Genomic DNA, 8,973 nt, shown 5'->3' with positions numbered 1-8,973 from the left:
TGTCCTGGAAGAATAAGGCCTTTGAAGGCTGTCAGAGCATTCTGTACAGCTAACATTTCTTTTTGATTGATATGTAGGTGCATCTGCTTTGGGCTCCATTTGCCCTGAATGCACTGCCCTGCCATGTGAGCCCCCCATGCATAGTCTGATGCGTCTGTTAGGGTATGGGCGGCAGTGGGTAGAGTGAAAGAGTCCCTTTGTTGTGGTTGCAGGCCTCTGCCCACCAAAGGAACTCTGCCCTTAGACAAGGAATAATAGGAATCAGGTCCTGAGAATGTTGACACCATACTCTTTTTAGGTACCATTGAAGTTTCCTCATATGCAGTCTTGCATATGCAATTAACAGAATGCAAGAGGCCATGAACCCCAGAGCTTGCCGTATTTTTCTTGCAGATAGCTAGGTTTTGGTGGCTAGTAGAATGAAGTGGTTTGTCAAATACATTTGTTTCCCTGAAGTGAGGAATGTCATCTGGGAAGTTGTGGTCAAGCTTGCTCCCAGGAATACAATCTGTTGGCAGGGCACTAGGTGTGTATTTTTTTTTCAATGACGGTGTACCCCAGTGAAGTTAGAAGTCTCCTTACAAAATGCCAGGTGCTGTAATAGCAAGTCCTGACTTTCCACCTGAAACAGGCAATCGTCCAAGTATGGGTAAATCTGAATACTTCTCTGCTTGCAAAACGCAATGGATGGAGCTAGGCACTATGTGAATACCCTGGGCGCTGTAGATAAGCCAAAGGGAAGCGCAGAGAACTGATAGTGCATAGAGCCTGCTCTGAAGATTAGGTATTTCCTGCAAGATTCCCTTTATGGGGATGTGCAGATAAGCTTCTTTTAAGTCTAGGGCTGCCAGCCAGGAATCCTTGGCTAGCATAGGAAGCAGCTGTTGGGAGAGTTAGCATTTTGAAAACCACCAGAAAAGTGTTGAAAATAGACAGATTCAGGATAGGATGCCAGGAGTTTTCTTTTCTGGGAACCAGAAACGGTCTTGAATAAAAGCCTTGTCCCCATTGTTCTGCTGGGACAGGTTGAATAGCCTTGATGCTGAGGAGAGAAAGTACTTGCTTTTGGGCCTCCACCCACTGGTTTGGGGGGAGGTCTGGCCATCCACTTAGGGTTGGGAGTGAGTGGAAGTGGAATCTGTATCCTAGGGAAACAATGTTTAAAACCCATTTGTCTTGGGTAATGTATTCACAGTTTTTTGCATGCAGGGCGAGTTTTCCTCCTAAAGGTGCACGTACTTGAGCAAGGCTTGGAAGAGTTAAGGATAAATCATTGTGCAATTTTACCATAGGGTGGTGGCTTACTACTCCCTGTTTTGGACGTGGGAGCACACCACTGCTTAGATCTGTGCATAACCTGAAACTGGAGTCTTGGTGGTCTGCTGCCCCTGGGTTTGGACTGAGAAGGACTGGAAAGGACCAGTTCTTTGAAGGCCAATGCATACTGAATGTACTTGTAACAAATTAACAGTTTGCATAGATTTAGCTTTCTCCTCAATCCTTTTGAGGACTTCTGCTTTATTGCCAAATAGGAGATCTTGGTGTAAGGGTACATTCAGTAATTCTGCTTTGACATGATCTGGCAAGTTTTGCTCCTTAATGTCTTCTAAGAACAGACCCAGTGACAGCAGCCCTGCAAGATGCTTCTAAGACATCAAAACCACACTGCAAAGTATGTTTACCAACTTGGTTAGCAGAATGCATTAACTCTTGTAAATCTTTGTGTTCTGCAAAGTCAGGAATCAACATCATTTACTGTTTAATTTTTTTCTGACATCGGTTAGAGCTTGGATCCCCAACGGGGTACTTATCTTTTAGAAGACTTGAGGTCTGAAACTCAAAAATAAAAATTTCAGGAGTCAGCCGACCGGCACTTGCGAACTGCTTCTGCTTCGGGCACCGCACAGCAAGAAAGACTGATGTAATGGTGTCGGCTGCATGTTTTATACCTGACTTCATGGAAGAAGCGACAACATCCGACGCAGAGATCCCAAGACTCTGGTATTCAGGCCAGCTGAGGGCTACTTGCAGGCAGATAACTCAAATGTGAGGACTGCAACAGTGAAACATGAAGAACGTCTAATGATGCTCATGGAGGGGGGAGTTTGCAATGATACAGTAGATTTTCTTAGAAAATGGTGGTGTTTTGCTTGGAGGTAAAAGAAAAATGGGTAATCTGTATTCTACCAGACACAGCAGAACTTATTTGCCGATGGCAAATAAGGCTGGCTGGAATACAAAAGGTGAGATCTTTTTGGTTCAGAATAGTACGGAGTTTATTTCTGCTCTCTCTGCTGAAGTGGAAATGGAAGTTTAGAAACTGTTCAAGCCATAGTCCTAAGTATTTGAAGGTGGAGGATGTTTCTGTGATATGGGTGTGGAAGTCAGACAGTTAAGACAGTCAGGTGCTAGAAGTTGTTTCTGTGGAGTTCCAAAAAGCATAGTTTTGATCTTGGAGAGATTCAGAAATAGTTTATGGTTGAAGAGCCTTTAGTAGAGCTCAACAAAGTCTGACTGGAGTTTGGGAATCAATGAATGTTGGTGCGAGTGACTTTACCATGCCCTCTGTTTGATGAGTGGGAGATGAAAGTCGCAAGGAGACAGCCCTGGGCTTACTTGAATGTGAGCCAAGAAGCATGCAACAGGGAGCACTTGGTGTTGGGCAATGCAGCACAAGTGTTATGGGAAATGTATCCCAGTAGTGGGGCATGCCTGTGAGAAGCCTTAAACACAAAGGTTCTACCATCCGCCCATGTTACCTTAAGGATACACCCCCTCATCCATAAGAACATGAACAAGTCTCACCAGACAGAGGACATCTAAGCTCAGGATACGTATGGTCATGGACAGCTGCACATCAACACATTATGTCATGTGTACATGTCTGTCAATTACGTGAACACAAGTTCAAAACAAAGAAGCACAGAGGGATGCTGATGCAGTTGTGGATTCTCAGCACTATCACCGATAACGGGGTTGTTCAACATAAGCTGGCCACATGCAATCATGCCCAGTGTGCTCCAGTACTGGGGAGGGAGTGCAGACACCCAGGCACACACACCAAGGGTGGTTGCATTGGTCACTCACCTGTTCACATCAGAACTTAAGTGTGAACTCAATTCCTCAATGACTGTGGAGGACTGTGGTGAGCTTTGTAAGACGAGGTTTTGGGTAAAGTATAGCAGCTGATTACCTAAACCTTCTCCCACCGGTCCAACAAACTGGGATTATGCAACAAATCTTCTTCCTGGTTCCTGAAAGGAGTACTTTCCACAGCCAACACAAGATGATGAGGTTAGCCTATACAACACAAGATGACGAGGTTAGCCTCTACAGCACAAGATGATGAGGTTAGCCTCTGCAGCACAAGATGATGAGGTTAGCCTCTGCAGCACAAGATGATGCGGTTAGCCTCTAGTCTCAAAATTGCTGCAATACTTCCCTTCTTTCTCTTTTTTCAAGCAGGAAAGGTGCAGCCTTAGTAAGCCCTGGCATGTGATCTGATGACTAAGAATCTTCAAGATTTGTGCAGTTTAAGTACTGGACAAAGGAACTTTGTTAGGCTAGAGATCCAGAACATGACAGGCATAAAATAACATTGATGATATGCCTGTTTCTCTGCTGCAAAGCCCAACGCTTGAGAACACAAGTTCAAACATTGGCCAAGGCACATATTCTAGAGTTCTGGGATGCAGGAAACCACAAAGATGTGTCAACCAAGGATATCAGAAAAGGAAATATCAACAGCAACCACTGCAGAAGCTCCAGATTCAAATACACCAATATCGCAACATGACTTTCCTAGTCCTACAAAATCTTTCATCACTTGCTAATTGCAGAGATGGGTGCAGCAACATACCTTTCACCAGTGAGCTGTCCTGCCCTTTTCCCCAATCTTTCAACGAAAGTAATGCACTATCTGTTATTTCAACAGCCTTATCATTCCATCTCTTTTACTCAGACTACTACTCATCCAAGGTATGCAGTGGTGCCTTCCCAGCGCCTACTACCTCTTCTCAGCAGGATAAACATGTGGTACGTTTTCCTTCTCTTCCTCTCAGTTATGCATGCTATAGTACAATGACAAAAGCCACGACTGCCCTTGGCACACAAGTTACGATACAATGTTTCCAAAAATGCCTCCTTTCAAAATGAAAGTTAATGCACTCACCACAGTGATAGAGGTGTTGACTGCTTCAATCCTTCCTCAATGGATGGGTCTTTCAATCTGGCTTTGGCCACTCACAAGCTTCGAATCCCTTTTGCCATAATCCCCTTGCAGGTTAACTTGGATTGAGTTTGTCCACAATACCAGGAAAAGGGTACACCTTCCCACTGTAATAGCAGACTTAGTAGATAGCCAGGCAACAAGGCAGAAAAAGAAAGAAACCAGCTGTCATGCATGTGCTAAAAAAATAAACCTTGTGGTAACTACAGGTAGCTCAGCAAGTCGCTGCAGGAATGAATAAAAAGAATAATGAGAGAGAGGGGGAAGTTGAAGGATGGAAGCACATACAGATCTGTTGCTATGGTGAGAACTCAACCGTCTTATCTGATGCTCTCTTCAATCAGTTCCTCAACAAAAGTAGAGTGCCCAACCACATAACCTTTGGGTGATCTCATGGGAGGATATTCTACAGCACAGACGAACTAAAGGATGCTCTTGACCATGACAGCAAGTCCAATTTATAATGCGAAATAAAGGTATGAACCTTGGACCAAGTAGCAGCAGTACAAACACCATCAAGGAGTACATCCTGGAAAAGAAGCAACAGCTCTAGTTGAGTAAGCCTTTAGTGTTTTGGACAAGGACAAACCCTTTTCTTTGGAGACATGTGCAATACAGTCTGGAAGCCAGCAGAAGAGCATTACTTTGGACACTCCTTTCCCCATTTTAGCCGGAGAAAATAATCCAAATAAATGCATGGTCTACCTGACTATCATGATTCTATGTAAACAAAAATGCAACTGATAGTGCACATCCAAGCAAGTGCAACATGTACTCATCTTTGCTGGAAAAATCTGGAAAGAATACTTGGTGGTTGATCAACTTGACTGACTGATGAATCAAAAGCCATTTTAGAAAGAAAAGATGGGTTAGTTCTCAGAGATACCCTATTTCTATAGAAGATCAGATGTGGAGGTTTTGAAGACAATGCATGGAGCTCATACATGGGTAAATGTCACCATCATGCATCCTGACAGACACAAGTATTGATAGTGGATTCCTGCAAGACAGCACCACCAAGGATTGCCTGTGAAGAGTTAAAATGCTGGTTTGAGGGAGCTTGGCAAGTTGCAGTTCCAAATCTAAGAGAGCTCCGATAAAGTCTAAGAACTGAATGGGTTATAATTTGGACTTTGCTGTTTTCATTTTGATCCCCGTATACTTCAGAAAAGGAGGAGCAAGGTGATGAGAGAGTTGTCCAGCTAAAGGAACACCTGGGACCCCTACAGTTGAAGGTGAGCTGTAATCACTGCCACAGACTTGGTGAACACCGGGGGGGGGGGGGGATGAATCAAGATGCTGGACAAGCGCAGGACTGAAGGGTAATCATTTGCGAGTCTAAATTTCCTCTGCTCTGTAAATAGGGACCCTGAGAGAGATTCGGAGAGCTCCTTGGTCAAAGCTTGCTGAAAACGAGTGACATGCTCCAGATAGTTCAGCACCTTGATGGCGTAGGTCAATGAAGTATAGACTCGCTTCCCAAAACTGACCAATGTACGAGACTCTCTGTTTAGCAGACTGACAGTGGAATTCTTTTTTGCCAGTTCCTTTTTGGTAGCTGCCCCCACTATAACCACAGAATCCAAGGCAGGGCCCCTGCTAAAGTAGGGATGATCTTTGGATGACACTAGAAATTTGTCAGGTTTACAAGGAACTGGTTTCAGCTATGTCTGGTTCCTTCGATGCCTGTTTGGAGATGTGGTCTACCATCTTGCTTGATCCAACTCCCAAAGACTTGCATCACCCATAAGGATCAGAGATTCAGAAGGCTCCAAAACATACACAGCCACCTGAATCAAAGAAACCTTCAGAGTCAAAAACCACCATGTCTTTGGCTCTGACAAAGACATACCCCGGAAAGAATTCTGATCCAACTATGCTGACACCATAAGGTGGACTGGAGAAGGTGCTAGAGTTTGGTGAGGTGAAGAAACCTGTCCCCCCCCAGATCCAGCAGGGGCCACTGCCAGGACGACTCTCAGCTGGGTTTGGATACAGAGGAATTTCATCATCCTGTCCATGTCAACTTCGGAAAGATTCTTGAAGACCCGACTGAGTGCATAGAGGAAAGCTTCAAGGTCCAGTGAAAGTCTCTCTCCTGGAGGATTGCTGATCTTAACTTGGGCGATAGCCCCGGGGAGACTCAAGGATCTGGGAGAGAAGAATACCAGATCAAATGAAGATCGGTTCGGAAACCACAACTGGGTCACAGTGTTTTGCTACCCAAGAAGCCAGAGCCAAGGAAGGAAAATGCTCTGGAGACAGTTTATTTGAAATTTTAGGATTTTCTTTTTCCTTTTTAGCTTTTTCACTCATAGCATGGTCAGCTGGCTTCTTATACACCAGAGATTCAGTAGAGGGCCCAGAGGAGTGAGAAGGGGTACATTCCTCTGCAGAGACAGGAGTTTCTTACATCACTCAAGTACTGACTTCTGATTCAAGACTTTGCAAACTCTACATTGTGCATTCAGGTGTGCAGTTCCTAAACAATAAATTAATTTCCGAGAAGCACTGGAGTTTGGCAATTTGTAGCCACTGGCCACATACTAACGTAAAGTTTTTTTCTGGCATTGCAACAGAAAAATACTGTTAAAAGGAAAATAACATTCCCACAAACACCCAACGTGCAAGCAGAAAAAAAAAACATGCTGTTTGGAGAGAGAGAAATACACAATGAGGAAAATGGTGCAACAGGCATTAGAAAGCCGAGAGGCTACAGCCATGTATATTATATATAAACATTATTATTATTTTACATTTGTTAACCGGGGGTGTCTGAGCCGAAAAGGCCCTTTTTCAGCAGAGGCCCGGGGAGAACGGCTCCATATAGAAAAACGAACCGATACATTTAGATATTTAGACATGATCAGTTGTTGTTGCTGTTGTCTTTCGGCTTTTCCCAGTTTGGGGTCGCCACAGCGGAACTCCGGACTGCTAATGATTGGCAGTAGAGTTTCACAAACGCCGAGGTGACAGCTCGACGTTCAACCTTCAGGGAAGGCACGCCCATTTACGCATGTCTTTCGAACGCCCACCCAACCGCGGGGAGGACATGCAGACTCCACAGAGAAGGCACTCCCCTGCACTCTAGCAGAGAATCGCACACAAATTACAAGACATGTTTTTACAGTGGTATGCAGCACATCAACAGTTACAGTGCAGAGAAAAAACAAGAAAATCTTAATTTAAAAATAAAAGTAATCAATAGATTTGTGGTGTACAGCTGAAATTTGGAACATAAGTAAAATACATACATAGTACACAGGTGCAGTACATACATTGTAGATTAGCCAATGCTTGTGAGCATGAGTGAAAACTATTATCAAGTACTCTAGCTTTAGCATGTGGGGAGGAAATGAATAAAGACGGAACTCCTAATGAGAAGAAAAAAACAATAATGAGAATTTCAATTACATCTGTAGCATTTGGCAACAAAGATAGGAGGTAACTTACTTGTTACAAGGGGGGTTATGAGTAAGGGGAGGAGCTTGAGCACTGGATCCAAAGCTTGAGAAAGTCAGATCAGAAGACCCATCCACTGAGGAAAGGACAGAGACATTAAATCCATTGTTAGCAATTCATCGATCACCCTAATGAATGACAGCATACTGGACTCATTGCCCATCTTTGTCTGCTGGGGATTCCCCACAACTGTCAGCAGAAAACAAATATAACTAGTAGTCTTACTGATCCACATACTGCTCTAGCAAAGAAAAAAATTGTTACCGACTTAAAAGGGGTAAGTTGGCTCCATGGCAGTTTGCAGCATGTTGTGTGCCTCTTCATGCCAGCAATCTTGTCTGACAACATGCTTTGGATGTGAAATAAAATTAAACATGCCAAGAAACTTCTCCCAAGAAGATGCCATCCTAGAAGTAAAACCTATCACTAAGAAAGGCATGAAAGTTAAGGTGGTCTAAGCAGGTTTCTGTTTGAAAACTTGTAATACTACTACTACAACTGAGGTCTGCAGATTGATATGCAGCCTACTGTGTGACCATGTGAAAAATCATGGAATAAAACAAATGCGTCATTCCTACAGATGTCAGAGTACATGACTGTCCTGCTTTGAACATACTTTTCTCTCCTGCATCATTAGCATTCCTCCATGCAGCTTTGCCACTGTTTAATGGACTCAAATTCAAAAGAATGATATTTAAAGCACATGAGTCCATATTTCACTGGAACTGGGAGAAGGGTGGCCCCTTTTGAAGCTGTAAAGCCTGGTGTGCTTTCTTGCTCGTGCACGGAAACAACTATGTACGACTGACTGTAGGCACCTACAGTTATGAAGTAAAACAAGGAAATGGTTTACTGTGAAACTATGTACGACTGCAGGCACCTACAGTTATGAAGTAAAATAAGGAATTGTTTTACTGTAAAGTCCTCGAATCCTTGAGTCCTGATGTCACATATCCAACAGAAAAATTACTGGAAGACAAAACAAGTGTGCAAGTTCATCCTTAAAAATGGTGTTACACAAATCAAGGGGCATGAATGGTAAACAAACTGTTGTGGCAGCCAGCTACAGGGTACATTACCTCCACTTCTGATCCCTTACTTGTACATTTTTGGTGTTCTTGTCTACGCCTAAGAGCTGGACTAAGAAAATCTAGTACAAACCACTGAACATTACATAAAAATATATTCAACAAAAAATTACAGTTTCTATATATTTGAATACATAATATAGATTTCCAAGAATAATAAATAATGTGCAACAAAATGTACTAAGTTTTAAGAAC

The 8,973-nt window shown here is 43.3% G+C and overlaps 1 protein-coding gene across 1 annotated transcript in view; it reads right to left on the bottom strand.

Annotated features, from left to right (window-relative positions):
• Positions 1–7,714: 7,714 nt before the first annotated feature.
• Positions 7,715–8,973, bottom strand: part of PSKH1 (protein serine kinase H1) — a 328,601-nt gene continuing 327,342 nt past the window's right edge. Inside the window, exon 3 of the mRNA XM_044082053.1 lies at positions 7,715–8,973. This exon is cut by the window's right edge and continues 691 nt beyond it. The gene's annotated coding sequence lies outside the window, so the exon portion shown is untranslated.

Source organism: Protopterus annectens, chromosome 8.part1 (assembly GCF_019279795.1).
Source record: "Protopterus annectens isolate FY-2018-M chromosome 8.part1, PAN1.0, whole genome shotgun sequence".
Taxonomy (NCBI): domain Eukaryota; kingdom Metazoa; phylum Chordata; order Ceratodontiformes; family Protopteridae; genus Protopterus; species Protopterus annectens.
This window is presented reverse-complemented; position numbering and strand designations above follow the sequence as displayed.